The 20,762-nt window shown below is 38.9% G+C and overlaps 1 protein-coding gene across 1 annotated transcript in view; it reads right to left on the reverse strand.

Annotated features, from left to right (window-relative positions):
• The window catches only part of LOC123511876 (teneurin-m-like), a 475,744-nt gene that overhangs the window by 86,654 nt on the left and 368,328 nt on the right, over window positions 1-20,762 (reverse strand).

The following is a 20,762-nucleotide window of genomic DNA, read 5'->3' on the forward strand; positions in this document are numbered from 1 at the left end:
GACACCTGCTCAATGCTAAGACAAAGTGAGACCAGAGACACACCTGGCGAGGGGCAGGTAAGGTGTCAAGAGCTTGGCTAATTAAGGTGATTCATTAGTATAGTAGTAGTAGTAGTAGTAGTGGAAGTGGTAGTAGTAGTAGTAGTAGTAGTGGTAGCAGTGGTGGTGGTGGTGGTGGTGGTATTACATTTTCTCTTTTTTGTTGTTAGTTTTTTTTCTTTTGTTTCTTTTTTTATTTACATCTTTCTTGTGTGTTTTCGTTAAAAAATTTCTTCTTTTATTGTTGTCTTTCATATTTATCCCTCTTACATTCCCTCATGAGTTTTACCTTTCTCGCACTCTCTCTCTCTCTCTCTCTCTCTCTCTCTCTCTCTCTCTCTCTCTCTCTCTCTCTCTCTCTCTCTCTCTCTCTCTCTCTCTCTCTCTCTCTCTCTCTCTCTCTCTCTCTCTCTCTCTCATTAAATATATGAGAATGTAAAACGACAATTATATGAAAATCTGAAGTAAAAGAGTGAAAACAGTTGAAATTATAAGCTTGAAATTATATACCTTGTGTGTGTGTGTGTGTGTGTGTGTGTGTGTGTGTGTGTGTGTGTGTGTGTGTGTGTGTGTGTGTGTGTGTGTGTGTGTGTGAGAGAGAGAGAGAGAGAGAGAGAGAGAGAGAGAGAGAGAGAGAGAGAGAGAGAGAGAGAGAGAGAGAGAGAGAGAGAGAGAGAGAGAGAGAGAGAGAGAGAGAGAGATTTTGGAACAGAGATAGAATCGTGTCTCTTTCTCTTAAATTTTCTTACTGTTCTCTTCTTGGAATCGTGAAAATTTTTTAAGGACTTTATACGTTTACGGAAAATTAAATATATTTTGAATTATATGAAAAAGTAAGAAAAAGAAGAAAAAGAAGAAAAACGAAGAAAGAAAAGTAGCAAAAAAATCCTCACATAAAAATCCATCTAGAACAAAAAAATGAGAAAAGAACAATAAAAACAAACCAAGAAAAAAAGAACATTAATTAAGATTATGAAGCAAAAAAGATAAACACGAAGAAAATTTATATAGAAAGAAAGAAAAAATAAGACAATGACCCTTCACACACACACACACACACACACACACACACACACACACACACACACACACACACACACACACACACCTTTCCTTCACACACCTGGGCGAGCGAGAGCTGTGAACAATAAAGCAGAGAGAGACTTATGAACCCCGGGAAGGAAAAATATCTGGAAATAAAATACCAGGTTTAATATTTCTTTCAGTTTTCTTATTAATGTTGGAATTATACCAGACGCGCAAGGTATTTTCTTTTATTTCGCTCATTTTTCTTCGCTTCTTTCTTGCTCTGTGTATGATAGTGTGTCTGTGTGTCCGTGTGTCTGTGTGTCTGTTTGTTTTGATTTACGATGACTCTTTGTTCTTCTAGGGTTCTGTCTGTCTGTCTGTCTGTCTGCCTGTCCTTTTCTTGATTTAAATGACGCTATCCTTACTCTTTCTCTGTCTTTACCTGTCTCTCTGTCTTTTCTATCTTTTCTCTCACTTTATTCATCATCTTTCTGTTCGCATATGTGTCTGTTTGTCTGTCTGTATGTCTCTCTCTCAATGTCTATCTATTTGTCTGTCCATCTTTCCATCTATGTCTAACACTATGTCTATCAAGTCTGTGTTCATCTGTAGGCTTATTTTTCTGTCTCAAATGTATGTCTGTTTGTCTGTACGTATATCTTTCTGTCTCAATTGTCTGTCTGTTTGTGTGCACGCCTATTTTTCTGTTTCAATTGTCTGTTTGTTTGTCTGTACGCCTGTCTTTCTATCCCAATTGTCTGTCTGTTTGTCTGTACGCTTATTTTTCTGTCTCAGTTGTCTGTCTGTTTGTCTGTGAGCCTGTCTCTCTCTGTCTCTGTTCGCTTATCTTCCTGTCTCTATCATCTGTGTGTCTGTGTGGGCGCCTATATTTCTGTCTCTATCGTCTCTCTGTCTCTCAACCAGCTCGCCTATCATTCTGTCTCTATCTGCCGTCTGTCCGTGTGTCTGTCAGCAGGTGTCGGGTCAACTGTCCATCAGGAGCCGGCAGGGTCGTCCCCACCATAACCTCCGCAGCGGGTGATGGCTGGCGATCACCTCAACGACCCTCACCCCTCCACCTCCCCTCCCACGCAGCTGATCCCGCCCATTCCACACTAAACCGCATCTCCATCTTCCCTCCTCCTCCTCCCCCTCCTTCCCCTCCTCCTCTACTATAGTGCCCCCTCACATCACTGCTCTCTGTTACTCCCGTTTTCTTTTTTGGTTGGTTGGTCGGTAGTGTGTGTGTTTGTGTGTGTTGGAGTTGTTTCTAAAGATTGTCTGTTTTTGTTTTCGCGTCCTAAAATATCAGTTATTTCTCTCTCTCTCTCTCTCTCTCTCTCTCTCTCTCTCTCTCTCTCTCTCTCTCCAGCTGCCATAACCACAAATACCTTTCCATCCCTGTAGTCCTCTTCCTCTCTCTCCCTCTCCCTCTCCCTCTCTCCCTCTCTCTCTCTCTCCCTCCCCGCACAACCCTCGCCCGCCGCCATTCAGCCATCATCGCCACCCTCATTTAAGTAACTAATATTGCCTTCTTTCTTATTCTTTATGGCGCATCACCCTCTTCTTATTTCGCGAGGCCTGTTTTATATTGCACTTTCTGCCACACACACACACACACACACACACACACACACACACACACACACACACACACACACACATGATCTTGTTTTCCATATTTTTGAGTGTTTTTTTCACAGTTCGCTGTTTATTTTTCCCTCAAGTCATAGGATTTGATTTACTGATTTTCGAGTCACAGTAAGGTCACAGCACACTTTTCCCTTCATAATTCTTGGATGATTTTATTGATTCTCTTTTTAATGGGATTTGATACCTTCAATGGGGCTTCCATTTATTTATTTATTTATAATTTTTGCAGCTTTCCCAACTTTTTTTTACCTTTAATCAGAAAAAAAAAGAACATATACATAACTTAGAAGGTCATCAAAGCAGGGCATGCAACTGGGCATTAAATGGGCATATGACCCCGGTGTGGCAAGGCATTAAACCATCCAATTAACAAGGAGGTGAGAATGCCAAACACGGCAGTACAGAAACACAGCACGTCAGGTTTACCACGGCCAGGAATGATGAAGAGTAGCGCCAATCAGGTTTTTACGTCGTGTGTTAACCCTGGCTCACTCGTTACCGGTTCATTGGTTCATCTGGTCTGTGTGTGGCGGCGAAGGAAGCACAGAGGGTCAAAAGGTACGTTAAAGGCGAGGTCTGTCACTGTGAGGTACTGTCTCTTACCACTGCAGCGCTTCTCATCTCACTACTTGCTAAATTTCTCATCGCACCGTCAACTAATTTTTTTTTTCTCACTACAGTTCACTAGCTATCACTCCCAAAGTCGTCATTACTTTCTCATCTCACTATTACAATCACTTTCACCGCTTCACCATCACCACCACTGACTGTCATGTTGAACTGCGGTACTGTCTCCTCACTGTACCATGTCCTATCTCACCGCACCACCTACTCATCACCTCAAGACATTTCAGCACCACCACCACCACCACCATCACCACCACAAAGAGGGATAAATAGCCTGTCTCTGTCACTGTACCGTCTACCACTTCACCACAAACTGAATTTTTTTTAACTACATTTTATTCTTAAACACCACCGTCATCATCACCGCCATCACCACGAAGAGAGAGAGAGAGAGAGAGAGAGAGAGAGAGAGAGAGAGAGAGAGAGAGAGAGAGAGAGTGAATGTGTGCGTAACTTGAGCAGCGTATAACGAGTGGATGAAAACACTATTTTTTGACTCTAAATAACGTAAGGTACCATTTAAAAACCACGGTACCATCTACATTATCACTAAATCCAAATCTTTCATCACCACACCATCCACCATCACTACCACCACACCCCAAACGTACAATCTCCATCACTACCACCAGCCATTACCTTCAGCCAGCTTCCCTCAGTTTCTATTCTCACCTAACATTTAAATACTCACTCCTCGCACCCACAAACCCTGCGCTGCCTCGGGGATTCACAAACAGGTGGGATTAATCTGATTAGCGTGTATTCCTCCTCTCTTTTCACCTTCCCTTCAAATTCTCCACGTCAGAGCTCAGTTTTGCACGCTAATACATTTTCTATAAAGCCAAACATAATTTTCTGTTGGTAATCGTGTTAAAGTTACGTTTTCTGTTTGTTTTACTGTTATGGATTTTATTTGACTTGAAACTAATATGTGTGTGTGTGTGTGTGTGTGTGTGTGTGTGTGTGTGTGTGTTTAGCATATTAGTATCAATAAGTTTCGTTTGTTTCAGTTTATTTCATCAATCAAAAGGAAAGACTTGTGTATGTAATATATGTTCTTTTTTTTTTTACCCATATTCTCATTTTCGGATATTGATCACATTTTTTTTACTAATCACTTTGTTACGTTCGCTTCAGTTCATTTCAAAAGTTAGGAAAAAGAATCAATGAGACTTTTATAACTCACGTGTGTTTTTATGATCTATTTTTCTTTTCATTGCTTAATTTGTCTTTTGAATTACAATGAAAAAGTTTGGAAAGTGTCATAATGTTCTGGGATACTGAATCTACACAGCAAGTTTCGTTATCATTACTTATTTTTCTTCCTTGCAATCGTTACCATGAAAAAATTACGTTATTTCTACAATTCCATCAAAATATCATAAGCACAAAAGAAAAGACAACAACAAAAAATAAAGTGTTGTACGTGGTAATCTGATTTCTGAGATATTGAATTTACACAAGTTTTTATTATAATTTTTTTTTCTATTCCATTCACCACCTTTAAAAATTACGTTGCTATTTCAGTGCCAAAGTTTGCAATTCCACTCAGAGATATCGCAAGAGAAGTGAAAGCAAGTGTCAGTGTTTTCCTGATACTGAGTTAATACGGCCACTGTATGTTTCTTAATCTATATTTTTTCCTATCAAACTCATCACTTTTACCGATTACGCTGTTATTTCACACCAGAGTTAATGATACCACACAGTTCTTAGAAAACAAAAAAACAATGGAAGATAAGGGACGTTTCATAGTTAATATAGACACTGCATTTTTTTTAACCTATTTTTTTCCTATTTCAGTGGTCACCTTTAAAAATTTAGCTTATATTTTCCCGCTAAAGTTAATAATACCTTCCTTAAAAGAAGAATAAACTCCCCAAAAGAAAAAAAGTAAGAGTTAATATAGCCACTGCATGACTTTTTAATCTATTTTTTTTCCTATTATGATCATCACCTTTAAAAATCATGTTGCTATTTCCCCGCCAGAGTCAACAATACCTTCCTTAAAAAAGACTGGAAGGTAAGGTAAGTGTCAGAGTTAATACAGCCTCTGCATGTTTTTTTTTCATCTATTTTTTTCAATTACATTCGTCACCTTTGGAAAAATTATGCTTCTATTTCAGTGCCAAAGTTAATAATATAAAAAAAAGAATGAAAAGCAAAGAAAATGTCATAGTTGATATAGCCATTGCATGTTTTTTTAATCTATTTTTTTTTCTGTTACACACATGGCCTTTAAAAATCATGTTACTCTTTCAATGCCAAACTTAATAATTCCTTCCTTAGAAAAATAAAAATGAAGAAAGTGTCATAGTTAATATAAATGTTTTTTTTAATATATATTTTTCTTTTGTATTACATTCATCACCTTTAAGAATTATGTTACTATTTCAATGCTAAAGTTAATAATACCGCACAGTCCGAAATACAATGAAAATCAATGAGAACATCTTAGTTGATATAGCCACTGCATAATTTTTAATCTATTTTTCCTATCAGATTCATCACCTTTAAAAATTATGTTACTATTTCAATGCCAAAGTTAATAATTCCCCGTGAGCCAGGCAGTAGCGGAGGGACACAGGTGTTTGCTAATCAGCCGGAATACCTGGGTAAGCCAATTTGCGAATGCTACCAACGTAAGAACTCAATCAACACGCTGCTCCTCATTCTGGCGCCAGGGTACTGCACTCCTTCTCTTTACGACCGTGTTGTTCCCTGGCTGGCATTTGAGGTGAGGGATAAACGTTGACTTGATCGTGTATGTGGAAATAAATGATCCCTTTTGTCACATCTCTCCTGTCACTAAATATCCTGGGACATTTTTTTTTTTCAGGTATTTGAGGTAATTTTTCTCCACATACACTTGATTGCGTATGTGAAGAAAAATTACTCCGTCTGAGACACATCTTTTCTCAGTCACTAAATATTCTGCGGTGGCGAGGGGAAATGCTGACTTGATTTTGTATGTTAAGGAAAATTAGGCCTTTTGACTCATATTTCCTGTTACTAAACATTCTGGGACATTTCTCTTTTTATATTTCAGGTATTTGAGGCAAAGGGATAAACGTTGACTTAATTGTGTATATGGGAAAAAAAATTACCCCTTTACTATATCCTTCTTGCAATTAAACATTCTGGGACATTTTTTTTTCAGGTATTTGAGGCGAGGGGAAAACATTGACTAAATTGTGTATGTCGAGAAAAATTACCCCTCTGACACACATAATTTTTCAGTCACTAAAACGGCGAATAAAAAGAAAAAAAAGAATAAAAGTTGACTTAATTTTGTATGTGGAGATATTTGAGGCGAGGGAGAAACGTTGACTTGATTATGTATGTGGAGAAAAAAATACCCCTTTTACCACATCCCTCCTGTCACTAAACATTTTGGGACATTTATTTTAGATATTGAGGCGTTGACTTGATTTTGCTGTATGTGAAGAAAAAATGAAATCTTTCCTGTCACTACACATTCTGGGACATTTTTTCCGGATATTTGAGGGCGAGGGGAAAACACTGCATTGATTGTTCATGTCGAGAAAAATCATCACTGTCACATCTTTCCTCTTTCACTGGACATTCTGGGACGGCGAGAGAAAATGTTGACTTAATTTTGTATGTGGAGAAAGATTAACCCCTCTGGCACATCTTTCTTCCGTCACTAAACATTCTGGGATGGCGAGGGAAAATGTTGACTTGATTTTGTGTGTCGAGAAAGATTAACCCCCTTTGTCATATTTCCTCTCAGTCACTAAACATTTTGGGTCATTTTTTTTCCGGGTATTTGAGAACGATGGGGGTTTGAAACGTTGACTTCATTTTGTTGTCCGTATGGAAATATTAATCGTTTCACTTATTTCGTGCATCTTTCCTTACTCAATGGACACTATTAGACATTTTTTCTTATTCCACACCCACATTCAAATATCATATAGACTAAAAACTACAATACTTATTCTTGTTTCATTTTTCTCTATCTTATACTTGCTTGTAAACGTTGCGTGCATTTGTCTTGTTGCTTTTGATTTATCGCCAATTAACAAATAGGTGAGCTAACGGACAAACTAATGAATTAAAAGATAAACTAAACAATTAAAGATGAAGACAATAAAAAAATTATGGCTCTATTGATATTAATTTTCCAGCATTTTTTCTCATTTTCTTTATTTCCTTCTTTATTATTGTTTTCCTTCTGCATCTCTTACTCCAGTTTCTCTTTCTTTTATCTCTTCCCTTCTCCCTTTCCTCTTCTCTTCATGCTCTACCCTATCCTCTTTCTCTTAGTTCCTTCCTTTCCCTTTACTTCTGTTCCTCTCCTTATCCTCTTATTCCTTCTCCTCCTCATCTTATCCTCTTTTTCCTTTTCTCTTACTTTTCCTCTTCAAGTCTTGTCTTAGTAACTGTAGCTTTTCTCTTTCCTCCTCTTCCTTTTACTCTTCTTTCTTCGTTTCCTCTTCACCTCCTGTTCCAACGCACATTACTTTACCCTTCCCACCACCACCACCACCACCACCACTACCACTACTTCAGAGGCCCGATAAAAACTGCCTCCAATTCCCAGTACGCTCCTAACTAACAGCCTCTTGAAGTAGTTAGGCGACACGAGGCAATATTCCCACAGACACGGCGTTAAATCGACACTATTGGCACCCCTGGTTTCACGGCGACTTTCTGGATACCACGCCAGCCGCCAGAGGACACCAAGGGACCCAATGTGGAGATATACTGAAGGGGAAAGGTGGTGGTGGTGGTGGTGGTGGTGGTAATTGCGCTGGTGGTTGTGGTTGTGGTTATATATATATTTTTTTAATGTGATCGACCAAGGGCAACAAAATGAAAAAAAAAAGGCCCACTGAGGTGCCTGTCCCTAAACAAAGTAAAATGAGAGGGGATTACTTAGCTGGTATAGGAGTCATCTCTCTCTCTCTCTCTCTCTCTCTCTCTCTTAGTTTTGATTGTGGTTTTCTTTTTGTTATTTTTTGGGTGTTTTTTTCTGTTTTGTTTCATGTTTTTTTATTGGTGCTTTATCGTGTTTTTCTATTGAGTTTTATTTTATGTATTTTCGTTTTTTTTTTGTTTTCTTAAGCGTTAAATTTTTTTGGTTTCGTGTATTTTCGTTTCTTTGTTTTTTCATTTTGTTTGTCTTAGTAGTTTGTCTATATATTTTCTTTTCTTGTGTTACTTTGTGTTTTTAAGTGTTTCTTTAGGGTAAGCCTTTCGTGTTTTTTTTATACTAAAGATCATTAATTTTTATATACTATTTTCGTCTTCTTACTTCTCTTATATAATGTTTTATGTATTGCTTCTGTTGTTTTGCTTAAATGTTCTTACGAAATCTGCTCATTGTCAGAATTCAAAATAAATACTTCATAATTCGTCAATTTTATTTTTAATCTAATCTTTCCAGCAAATTTTTATTATTCGCAGTATAATCTTATGCTTGGCAACTCGTTAATCATTAAACTCTTCACTTTTGAGAATTTAGAGTTTGTTATTCTTTTATCACGTTATACTTTTTTTTTCTTGATCTGTGTTCATAGCTGAAAAAAAAATGTTGTATACATATAATCATCATCAATACTTTGGCCATGTTTATGATGTTCAAGGTAATTATTAACATTGTCTTCTTTATTTTATTTCCTGTTATTTTCATTCTCATTTTTACACTTCATATTTCTGTCAACATATTTTCCTTACTAAACTTTTATTTCTTACATACAATACCGGTTACGTAAATAAATTAAATATCGCCTCTCTCTCTCTCTCTCTCTCTCTCTCTCTCTCTGCCGCCCCGCACAGCCATTCGTCACCCAGACCCTCTCCACCTCACACTCCCGGCCAATCTATTAAAGTTGCCTCGGACACAGCTCACAAAGTTTCAACACGAGTACGAATCCTATCTCGAAATTTTGATTCATACTTCGAAACGCTTCATTTAACATGGGGATTGAAGCTTTATATATTTTTCCTCCTTTATCTATTCATCTATTTTATTTATCTGATTTGTTTATTTCCGTTTGTTGTTCATATGTGGAATAGAAGTAGTGATGGTTTGGTGGTGGTGGTGGTGGTGGTGGTAGTAGTAGTAGTAGAAGTAGTACTCGAAGTAGTAGTAGTAGTAATAGTAGTAGTAGTTGTTGTAGTAGTAGTTGTAGTTGTTGCTGCTGTAGCACTAGTAATAATAATGATGATAATAATAATAGTAATAACAATGACACCTTCAACAATGCTAATAATAATAATAATAATAATAATAATAATAATAATGATAATACCTTTACCCAATTACCTTTTCCCTTTTATCTAGCCATCTTTCTTCCCTTCTGTTCCCTTCTATCTTTTTCTACTTCCCTCTCTCTCTATTTTCTTCCTACTCCTCTTTCTTATCTTTTTCCCTCGATTATTTTCTCCCTTCAGCTTCCCTTCCTTCCCTCAATCTTCACATCCTTTCCATCCTTTCCTTCCTATCTCAATTTTCCCCTCTATCCCCTTCCTTCCCTCTCCTTCATTATTTTCTTCTCCCTTCCTGTCACCCATAAACTTAACTCTGAATATATTAAATGTTTTCCCTGATTTTTTTTCCTGTATTGGTTGTGAATAATTCTTTCGAGACGATATTTTCAATGAATCCGCAAAGTTGGTCTATTGTAAACGACCGCCCCCTCTTTCCCCACCCCCTTCTCTCTCTCTCTCTCTCTCTCTCTCTCTCTCTCTCTCTCTCTCTCTCTGCCGTTCGTGTCTTTCTATAACTATTCCTCTTCCTCCTCCTGCTCCTCCATCTGCTCCTTTTCCTCCTCCATCACCTCCTCTTCCTCCTCCATCTCTTATCTCCCAGGGTCCCTCATAACCTTTGCTGTCCCTCCATCTTACTTCGCCTTACACAAGCTGCCGCACGGAGGAAGGCAGGAAGGGAGGAGGGAGGAGGGAGAGGGAGGTAGCGAATGCCATAAAACACCCATTGGCATTTTACCGAGCCTCCCTCACCGCTGCCTGACGTACAAACTCCTCCTTCTCCGCCTCCTCCTCCTCTTCCTCCTCCTCTTCCACTTCCTTCTACGTGGGAAACTTGGGTGCTTTGATTTTAACCCTTTTTTTAGTGTTTACGAGGCGGTGTGATGCTGCGAGCCGAGCAGACAGTGAGATTTACCGAAGTGAACACGGAGGAGAATAGCGAGAGATCGAGAGTTGGTGGTGGATGGGGGTTTGTGGTGGGGTGGTGGTAGTGGTGGTAGTGGTGGTGGTGTACGATATGTTGGGCTTGTGCCAAGGATGGTGCCACGGTGTTTCTCTCTCTCTCTCTCTCTCTCATGGGGGGAAAATATAACTATTGCTTCTTCCTGCTTTGTCCCCTAACGCGAGGTATACTTGCTCACACACACACACACACACACACACACACACACACACACCTGCCAGTAATTACCTAAGTGGCTCGTGCCAGAGTTACCTGAGTGATGACACCTGTAAAGACTCGCTCCATCTTCCGCGGCCGGGACAGAATCAGGTCACGCTTATTACTTCTACATCGTCAAATATTTTTCACTGACAAAATATGAATCGGAGGACCAGGTAGCACTTCAGCTCAGATTACAGATGAATACTGGACTGTCTTAGGTTACTGGTCACTGTATACAATAATCGTGGTTTAGGATTACCTTGCGTAGAGAAAGCGTGTATTGAGCATCTTTCTATATTACACGTAACTTTCCTCTTATTGTCTGCCTGGCCACCATTGCAACTGACGAGGTGTAACGAACTCATAAAGGGATTATTTCTCTGAGCTATAGTAGAAAAGGAAACTCACGGCTGAAGCGCACATCAATAAGGTCCCCCCGCCATCTTTATGTGATAAGTGTTATTAGAAGTGAGACACTACCCTCTATCACCGCGATTCTGAACTAGTTATACGACTGCACTGCCATCTGGTGTAGCATTTCTGAGCTACTTAGTGTAACATTTCCTCAGAGTTTGTTAGACGACTACGCTGCCCTCTAGTGGAACATATATGAACTGTTCCGTGTAAGTGCCATCTGCTGGGAAAGCTTAGAACTAATAAAACAATAGCACTGCCATTTAGCGGAGGAATTCAGAACCATCAATGACTGTTCACTGACGAAGCCCATGCACTACATTTCCAACCCATTAACATTTTTACTGAAATTAGCAACAATTCACAGCAATAAGAAAGAGGCACGAAATTTTTACAAACACGTATATAAAGGAGACGAGAAATAACAATGGCGGCGGATACGGAGCAAGAACAAATGTATCTGAGTGCTTAGTGCTTGACGAAAGATGTGCCAAATAAAGAGACGTAATGAGTGCTATCGAGCGAAGCACCGTTGTAATTCTGAAGCACCAATACTTACATTTGAAGCACCACACGCACCGTTACTGACACTAGCGCTACTTGCCATACGTAAAGATTTCCACCAGCACACACACACACACACACACACACCATGACTTAGCGGAGGACATAACCGTAACGACACACCCCTGCAACACCCTCCCAACACCCAAGCAATCCCCAGCACACCCCAGCAGCGGAGCCTCCACTATGGGCGCTCACCTGCTCATTATTAGGGTAGATTGAGCATATTTACGGGTCAGATAGCGGCGACACGAGGCGAGGCGAGGTAAACACTGGATTAAATATTTTGGGTAGAAGTGAAATGTGCAGCCATGACACTACTACTACTACTGCTGCTACTATGCCTACTACTACTACTACTACTACTACTTCTGTCACTATTAGCACCACTGCCACCACATCTGCGCAAAATATTCAACGCCAAAAGAGAGAGTAAAGCTCCACTCTTGTAATCTGTTAACGGAAGAGTAAGAGACAAAAAAAAAAATACACACAAAAACAAAAACCTTTCCTTTTAAAACCCTCCAAACACAGCATACATTGTTCACGGATCACGTTTTCTTTAAAGTTAACACACGGACCAATTTTTTTTTCTTTTCACTATTTAAACACTACCTGAAATATTTCCAAACTGATGAGCAGTCTACTATAAAACACCCAATTATTGAATGCAGAAATAACCACACTGAACTGAACTGTAGACACATAAATGCACACGGAACATTTTCGCAGCACCAGCAACACTCAGGCATGTATAAAAATGTAAAGCCGATGAAAAATGAAAAAGAACTTGGAGGCTGGACAAAGAAACTCCGCCACAATGCAAACAAAGGTACTCTTGCTAATTCCAAAAGGCACCAAATGGACGACGACATGGAGAGAGAGAGAGAGAGAGAGAGAGAGAGAGAGAGAGAGAGAGAGAGAGAGAGAGAGAGAGAGAGAGAGAGAGAGAGAGAGATTTGGAACTTAAAATGAAATGGACGAAATAAACTAAGCTAGATCTTTACACACACACACACACACACACACACACACACACACACACACACACACACACACACACACACACACACACACAGAGAGAGAGAGAGAGAGAGAGAGAGAGAGAGAGAGAGAGAGAGAGAGAGAGAGAGAGAGAGAGAGAGAGACGTATACGTGGAAAACCATAAAAATATAACTTCTACAACCACCAGACAGAGAGAGAGAGAGAGAGAGAGAGAGAGAGAGAGAGAGAGAGAGAGAGAGAGTAAAGCATCCTTAAAAATTCTGCGTCACTTCACAACTTTTTCAAACACTGTGTTCTCAAGACTACTCCTCCTGTAAAATAACGTAAAAAAATCTTATTAATGCGTCACTAAAACCACACAAAATCCTTAAAAAACACAGAAATAATTAGCCATACCCTCAAAACTACTTATCTCCTGTCAGTATCGTACAAATCATGTTAATTTACCACAAAAACCGTAAAAAATAAAAGAAACAGCGTAACTTTAACTAAACCCTTTGGACTGGAATGTCAGGGTGTGGTGCGGTACAAAGGGGTTTCAAAATAAAGCCCAATACATTTTTCTCTCTGGCAGCAATAGTGATAGGCGAACTCCAGGAAGGGACAAGAGGTGGCGCTAACTAATTCATCTTGTATAAACACGTGTTGATGGCGCCTGCAATCCCATGGGACATTAATGCTGGGTAAACTCCGGTGGGACGAGAGAGAGAGAGAGAGAGAGAGAGAGAGAGAGAGGGGAAGGGGTAAAAACAGGCATCGTTGTACTATTATCATCAAGTAAAGATAAAGAAAAGACTAACAAATGGGAAAGATTCTACTATCATTACCAGAGAGAGAGAGAGAGAGAGAGAGAGAGAGAGAGAGAGAGGTGCTATCATTACCCTCTATCATACAAGGCCATTGCTGACACCACACACAGGAAAGGAGAGACTTCACTAATGAAAGAAAACGGGAAGTGGGAAAACGAAGTATGCTAAAAGGAGGAGGAGGAGGAGGAGGAGGAGGAGGAGGAGGAGGAGGAGGAGGAGGAGGAGGAGAGAAGGAGGAGGTTGAAGTTAGAGGAGAGTAATATACTAAACAAATATATTAGATCCACACTAATTTATTCATCGCTTCAAGAGTCTCTGGGAAATAAAAAAAAATGTCAATCAGAAAAGATAAACATGTTTCTGAGACACAAATATTTGCTACAGCTCGTCCTGGTAGAGAGAGAGAGAGAGAGAGAGAGAGAGAGAGAGAGAGAGAGAGAGAGAGAGAGAGAGAGAGAGAGAGCGTTGTACTACCATTACTAAAGATAAAGAAAAAGAGAAACAAATGTGGAAGATTGTACTATCATTACCAGAGAGAGAGAGAGAGAGAGAGAGAGAGAGAGAGAGAGAGAGAGAGAGAGGGCGCCACACCTGGGCATGCGTGGCTGCGGGGCGTCACCAAGCACGAGTTAATAAAGGTAACGTGTCGTGCTTAATATTAATGACGCGCGTCCAGGGAATCGTGTTAGCTGCTGCACCACACACAGCCCGCCGCCGCCTCGCTGCTGCCGGGGCTCTGCTGGCCTCTTTTGTGCTGTTCTGTGTTTTGCTGTGTTGCTGTTGTGGTAGTTAGGATGTTGTGGTAGTTGTTATGCTGTTGTGTTGTGTTGTGTTGTGTTTTTTATTATTCCATGTTTTGTTTTGCTGTGCTGTTGTTGTTATGGTGTTGTTGTGTTATGCTGTTGTTGTGTTATTCTATGTTATGTTGTGCTATGCTGTTGTGTTGTATTATTTTATGTTATGTTGTCCTATGCTGTTATGTTATGTTATGTTTTGATGTTACGCTATGCTACTTTTATGTTAAGTTGTGCTGTATTATGCTATGCTATGGTAAATCAGGCAATATTATATTATGCTAGTCTGTGTTGTTATGCTGTCCAAGGCACTTCAGACAATGCTGCACTGTGTTATGCTGTCCTTACCTAACGTAACGCAACCTAAACCAAAGCAATTATGGAGCCTTTTTTTTTTTTCTTTTTTTTTTTCTAATATTCATGTTTTTCCCTCTTACATTAAAACAAAATTCCATCCTATTCGTTATGCTACCTTAAACTAACCTAACCCAACTTCACTCAAGACCCTTCACGATATTATGCAGGTCTTTATATGAGAGAGATTTCTGCCCAATGACAAAACTGAGAAAAAGGATGAAAAAGAGAAAAAAAAAACATCCACCGGAAATGCCAAATCTAAAAACAAAACCAGAACTCCTAAAACGAACACCTAAAATTACGAAAAGCGTCTTAAAACATGAGAAACCCAAAGGAATACAAAGGAAGTCGAAACAACAACAAAACCCTGGTCTCCTTACAAGGCTATCTCAGCAACTATTCAACACTGACTATTGGTGGGAGAGATAATATAGAAAATGGCAATATGAGGAGCTGAGAGAGCGTGCATACATACTCACACACTCACACATACACACACTAACGCGAAGTACAGGTGAGCGCGTACACCTGCTAGCTTTACAGGACACAGGTGCAGGCGAGGCAACAGCTGAGTATACTGGAATTTAAACTGAGGGGTGATACTTTATGTTACTTTGAAAGGGGAAGCCGGGAGTTATGGGAGCGTATCGGAGAATAAGGGTTTCAGTTCGGGGTGTGACTGCAAAGCCATCAGGGCAGCGAGGTCTTACTTCATTTCACGAGCGAAGAATTCCAACCAATCACTCTTATTCTTTCTCTCTTGGGTCGTGTAATTCGCTGTTTTTATTGGCAGAGTGGAGCACTTTCGCGTATCGTTAACTCCTTCCTGCCGCCATCCACGTGAGGCTTCCGCGAGTACTGGAGTCGAGGTAATAAGTGACGCAGCGAGGGATACACACCCGCACGCTGTCTGGTGTAAGGGTGAGAGTAGAGTGGCGAGGGATAGAAAGAGAAATATGCTGCTCTTTCAGTACGGGATATTAAGAGTTGACGTGAAGTGGATCGATAGAAATTACAGATAAAATATGAATGAATACAATGGATGGATTAAGATGGATGGGGAGGAATAAGCTACATACTTTTCTCTACTTGATGTAAGGGTGAAAGTAGGAAGAAGAGGGAAATTTGATGCTTTTTATTACCACTTATATTATGATACACGGATTAAGACAGATGATGAAGGTACATGAAAAAAATAACAATAATGTCAAAATATACACAATTTTCGCCACCAAAAATAAATGTACGCGTAGAAAAACAAAGATTTATGTTGCTCCTTTAATAGAAGATATATTATGATGGAGGAATTACGATAAACGGTTTGATACATGAATAAAGCACTAAAGAATAAAAACATACTTTTCACCATTAGGAAGACGAGGAGAAATTGCAGTTGTAGTAAGAAATATGATGGCAAGTGAGGTGTATGAAAAAGTAATGTGGAAAATTATGTGCATACCTTCCACAGCTTGATTATATGGGTGAAGGTTTTTTAGTGTAAAGAAGAAGAGGAAGAAGAAGAGGAAGAAAAAGAAGAGAAAAAAGAAGAATTAGAAAAAAAAGAATTACAAGAAGGAAAAGAAGAACAGCAAGAAAAAAAGAGGAAGAAGAACAAGAAAAAGAACACACAAAAAAAAAACCTTGAAAGAAAACAAAAAAGAAGATAAAAAAGAGAAAAAAAAGGAAAAAAAACAGAAAAAAACTAATAAGGCACTACATCACAGAAACCAACCTTGAAGAACGCTCCCCCTTTCTTTACAAGCACTTAAGATCCACAGTTCAAACACCACTTAATAAATAACAACAACAAGGAACCACCACAAGACCTTTCCCTCTCTCCCTCTCCCTCTCCCTCCCCCATCCCTCTCCCTCTCCCCCTCCCTCCCTCCCTCTCCCTCCCTCTCCCTCCACACTCCCCACCAGTAGCAGAAGAAGTCAATAAATAATAGCAATTGGAACCATTACTGACTCAACTGCGTGGCTTCCCCGGCGTTCAGTAAATATTGCGTGCGTTTGTGTGTTGCTTTGTGCCGTGTTGTGTTGTGTTGCATTGGTGTTTACAGTGATGACTTCCGGGAATACATGCGATATTATGGTGGTGGTGGTGGTGGTGGTAGTGGTGTTGGTGTTGGTGATGAATTTGAGTATTGATAATGAAGAGAGATAGATAGACAGATAGATAGATAAATACTCGTAGATAGATTGGTCGATAGATAGATAGATAGATAGATAGATAGATAGATAGATAGATAGATAGATAGATAGATAGAGAGAGAGAGAGAGAGAGAGAGAGAGAGAGAGAGAGAGAGAGAGAGAGAGAGAGAGAGAGAGAGAGAGAGAGAGAGAGAGAGAGAGAGAGAGAGAGACGAAAATTAATGATAAATCAGCAAGAAACACGAAAAAAACCCGAAAAAATATAGATAGATAGATAGAGAGAGAGAGAGAGAGAGAGAGAGAGAGAGAGAGAGAGAGAGAGAGAGAGAGAACGAACCACATACAAAATACAAGAAGCAACAAGAGACATACCGATAATTCACACAACCTCTGAAATCTAAGCTGGCCTGAAGATAGTAAAAAACACAAAATGGTGAAAAAAAGGTGAAAAAAACCAACACACAGGAAACTTACTTATTCGCACACTTTCATTAACACAAACGAGGCGAAGATAATATAATACGTTTGTGCCATGAAGGTTACCGAGAGGTGGACAATTAATTACGCACACACACACACACACACACACACACACACACACACACACACACACACACACACACACAGACGCTCGCTTTTAAACTCAATTTCTACAAACGTGATCGGTGAATATTTTTGCATCTTTTCCCTTCAAAACAAAAGGAGGGAAAAAAGCTTCAAATGGGTCGTTTGTCGCGCCGATCAGGATAACAACCCACCAGAGAGAGAGAGAGAGAGAGAGAGAGAGAGAGAGAGAGAGAGAGAGAGAGAGAGAGAGAGAGATCCAGCCACTAAAAAAAGTCAACAAAACGAGAGAAATTAAAAGTGGAACTAAAGAAAAGGAAAGATTAGAAAAAAACTAAAAAACCTTAAAACAAAGAGAGAGAGAGAGAGAGAGAGAGAGAGAGAGAGAGAGAGAGAGAGAGAGAGAGAGAGAGAGAGAGAGAGAGAGAGATTAACTAATGAAAAAATAACAAAATTAAACCAACAAAAAACAAAAAAAACAAAAAACACGACAAAAAAACAAAAACAAAGCAAGAAAACAAGGAGAAAAACAGAGAACAGAGACAGACAGAGAGAGAGAGAGAGAGAGAGAGAGAGAGAGAGAGAGAGAGAGAGAGAGAGAGAGAGTGCGATTACTGAAACTCTTTGTACCGGGACTGTGCTGAAATTTGCATCTGTAAACAGGCGTTCAGGGGAAGACAAAGGACAGCTACAAATGCGTGTACGGAAGAGTCTAATTAAGCATCTGGTGCAACGCTCTTCTTTTTTACCCCCAAAACTCTTCTTCTTTTTCAGCAGCACAATGAAAATGAACGTCCCCCAGCCTCATATGAGAGAGAGAGAGAGAGAGAGAGAGAGAGAGAGAGAGAGAGAGAGTACGTGCATGTCACCTGATAATCTAAACTAAAAAATAGATAAATAAATAAAAAACCTTTCAGGGAATTAAGTCTTTTTTCCGATCACCAACACAGTAATAACAATACACATAAAATAAAAAAAACAAATAATAATAATAATGAAAAAAAACAAGGACGCGGAGGAAAATAAAAAAAGAAGAATATTCATGGAAACGTAATTCAGAGAGCTCGTGTAATTTCCCGTCTCATTTCAATATTATATTTTTCCAGCATTCCAGGCTAACGTCGCTTTTATATCTTCCTGATCTTCCTTTTTCCATTACCCTCATGTTTACTGGCGCCCCTGGAAACCAAGAGGAGGCGAGGTACTGTGTTTTCCTTCCATGTGTTAGGTGAAGTTAGTTTTGTGTTCCAGTTAGGTTAAATTCCCTTTCATTTTCTTCCTTACAGTGCTCTTATAAGGTTAAGTTTTCCCCATTCCTTCTCTTGTTTTCCTTGCAGTGTTTCCATGTGTTAGGTGAAGTTAGGTTATGTTCCAGTGAGATTAAATTCCAGTTTTTTTTCTATTATTAAGTTAGGTCACAATGGTTTTAGTAGGTAAGATTTCTTCAGTGTTTCTTCCTTTTTTTCTTTCAAATATTTTTAGTGTTAGGTTAAGTTAGGTTTATGTTCCAGTTAGGTTAGATTCCCTTCCAGTTTTCCTCCTATTGTTGGCTTTGGTTATGTTTTCCTTACAGTGCTTTTATTAAGTTTTCCTCATTCCTTCTCTTGTTTTCCTTGCAGTGTTTCCATGTGTTAGGTTAGGTTAGGTTTATGTTCAAGTTACGTTAGATTCCCTTCCAGTTTTCCTTCCACTGTTAGTTTAGTTACGTTTTTCTTACGGTTCATTTATTAGGTTAAGATTTCCTCAATCCTTCTTTTTTTTCCTTCCAGTGTTTTCAGGTTAGGTTTATGTTCCAGTTAGATTATATTCCAGTTTTCCTCCTATTGCTGTGTAAGCTTACGTTTTCCTTACAGTCCTTTTGTTAGGTTAAGTTTTCCTCAGTGCTTCTCTTTTTTTTTTTTTTTTTGCTTCAAGTGTTTCCAGTGTTAGGTTAGCTTTGTCTTTCAGTGTTAGGTTAGTTCTTTTCAAATTACTAAGTTAAATTACGTTGTCCTTCCTTCCATTAACAACATCCATTTAAAAATTTTTGCTATACTTTCACCACAGTCACGAAAAGACGTCTAAAAACCAAAAGAAATTCCATAAACTCTTATCAAAATCACGAAATCACGCCTTTAACACCCTAAGAACTCATGTACAACTACTAAAACCACGAAAAACACGCACGAAAATCATAAGAACTTCCATAAACTATAACCAAAATCCTGAAGATACGCCATAAAGCCAGAAAATTATCTTACTCTATCACTAAAACCACAAAAAAAAAAAAAAAACACTCATGAGAACGTCAGTAACACCCACACCCACCACTGCCTGTCATCAAAGAACATTATCACCACAATCACGAAAAGACGTTTGAAAGTTCTAAGAAAAATCGTAAGTCATTAAAACCACGAATTCACACTTTTAACACCCTAAAAACTCACATACAACCACTAAACCCACGAAAACACACAGAAAAAACATAAGAACTTCTATAAACTACAACCAAATCCTGAAAAGACATCTTGAAACCGTTAAATCTTCATTATTCTATCACTGGAAAAAAGAAAAATCATCCTTGACAACACACCCTTTACTGCCTGTCATCATTCATCAAGTGACGTAAAGAACATTATTACCACAATCACGAAAAGTCTAAGAAAAAAAGACAAAACTAAAACCACGAAATCAGGCTTTTAACATGCTAAATACTCATGTACAACTAGTTAAACACAAGGAAAACCATAAGAACTTCCATAAACTACCACTAAATCCTGAAAAGACGTCTTGAAACCATAAAATCTCCGTTATTCTATCACTAAAACTCACAAAAAAGCACTCCTGAGAACACTAGTGACACTCAATAAGCCTTCCATTATTCATGAGACGCAAAGAACATTTTTTATCACCACAATCACAAAGAGACGTCTGAAAAATGTAAAAAATCCATAAATCATCAAAACCACAAAATCACGCCTTTAACACGCTAACAACTACTAACACGCACGAAAACCATAAGAACTTCCATAAACTACCATAAAACCTGAAAACACGCATTCAAACCACGAGAAGCTACATTATTCTATCACTGAATAGCTAAAAAAAAAAAAAAACATCCTTGACAACACTACTTATAACACACACCCTTTACTGCCTGTCATTATTCATCAAGTGACACAAAGAACATTATCACCACAATCACGAAAACACGTCTAAAAAGTCTATGAAAACAAACATTAAATTAAAACCACGAATTTTACGCTTTTAACACCTGGAAAACTCATATACAACTACTAAAACCACGAAAACACGCACGAAAAACATAAAAACTTCCATAAACTTCCACCAAATCCTGAAAAGATATCTTG

Source organism: Portunus trituberculatus, chromosome 32 (assembly GCF_017591435.1).
Source record: "Portunus trituberculatus isolate SZX2019 chromosome 32, ASM1759143v1, whole genome shotgun sequence".
NCBI classification, from domain to species: domain Eukaryota; kingdom Metazoa; phylum Arthropoda; class Malacostraca; order Decapoda; family Portunidae; genus Portunus; species Portunus trituberculatus.